Source organism: Penaeus vannamei, chromosome 37 (genome assembly GCF_042767895.1).
Source record: "Penaeus vannamei isolate JL-2024 chromosome 37, ASM4276789v1, whole genome shotgun sequence".
NCBI classification, from domain to species: Eukaryota; Metazoa; Arthropoda; class Malacostraca; order Decapoda; family Penaeidae; genus Penaeus; species Penaeus vannamei.
In genome coordinates, this window is record NC_091585.1 from 12,132,514 (window position 1) to 12,134,413 (window position 1,900).

Here is a 1,900-nt window from a genome sequence, read left to right on the forward strand (position 1 = left end):
TCATGCCATATCTTGTCTATCGTGAATATTTTTGATTTTGATTTCCAAAATAATAAATTCTAGTTGAAAGAATTCTTCATCTCTTTGAGTTCAACTCCTCGAAGACAGAATTGTCCTTCCTCCAGGTGGGGCTCGAACCGAGACATTCCTTTCCTTCTGATCTTCGGGAGGGAGGAGGTACACTTGTCTTTTGGTACCGGGGATTTTCTTTCCTTTTATTATTTTTTTTATTTTTTTCCTCCCACCGACTTTTCATTATCATCAGACTTGCTCGCTGTTTAAGGAAAAAATAAACTGTGGCCTATGAATTATAAAAGATATTTTCCTAAAAATCGCGAAAAAATCCATATTTATAAAGCTTGAAAGGAGTTTTTGGTATTTTTTTTTTTTTTTTTGTCTTACAAAGGAATTCCCTGAATGAATCGTCAATCATATACATACATGTAAAGATAAATGATGATAATAAATGATAAATATATTTTCATAAAAATCGTGAAAGAGCAGTCCATACTTATAAAGCCCGGGAGGAGTTTTAATTAAACTTTACGTTGAAAGTGTCGTTAACTTAGAGGGAAAATGTTGGAGACAATAAAACCCCAGAGTGTAATCAAACATTTATTTATCATTGTCACTATTTTGGTCGATTTCCATGAAACAACAAAAAACACGTTAACGAACTGGATAGTAAGTGACAGTGAATATCTAAGACGGACAACAATATTAACTGTAAAAATAATTATTTCACTGATGATAATAACAGCAACAATAACAATACGACGATAACATCAATAACAGCCACAATGATAATGATAGTGATGATGACGATAATAACGATGATGATAATTATGATGATAACAACAATAATGATAATAATGATAATGATAATGATATTGATATTGATGAGGATAATAATAATAATAATAACAATAATGATAATGATAATAGCAATAACCATAACATCAACAACAGTATCAATAATGATAACGATGCTAATAATAACAATAATAATCAATATGATGATGACGATGATGATAATATTGATAAAAAGAACATTTAAAAAGTAATAATGATAACAATGGTAATAATAACAGCAATAGTAATAATGATAATAATGCAAATAAAACAACAATAATAATGATAATAATGATAATAACAATAATGAAAGAAATGAGAACAATAAACATCAATTGCAACAACTAGAACAACAACAATGATAATGGCAGGAAAAAAACATTATGCACAAATGAGGTTTATTGATAAAAGCGAGACAACAATCTCAAAACCGTTGCCTCACTTTTCAACAAATCTCAATTGCAGATTGTATATCAACACAGTAGACTGATTTGCCATTCAACAACAATCAATGAATAGTAATAATGGATATGAAATGAGAAATATAACAATGATGAATAACAATAACTAACAATAAAATGATAACAATAAAAACAAAGATAATAATAACAATAGCAATAACGATGATAAAAATAATAATTAATGATAATGAAAATACCAATTACAATAACAATAAAAAATATATAATATAAATATATATAATATAATATTATATATATATATATATATATATATATATATATATATATATATATATATATATATATATATATAACGACATTGATAACAACATAATTCAGTAATATTGCGACCGTCAATGACATCAATGACAATGATTACACAATAAACTAAGGTTACATTATCGCTAATTGTATGCACCATTTTATCATAAATATAAAACTAGCACCTTTAAGAATGCATTCAGAGCTGCAAAGCCTCTTGCAATCTTCTTTCTTGGAAATGCATCCGTCATCACTTAAGATTTTGCAATATTTGATTTTTTTCTCTCTTATTATCGTAATTATTACTCTCTCTTCTTTATCTCTCA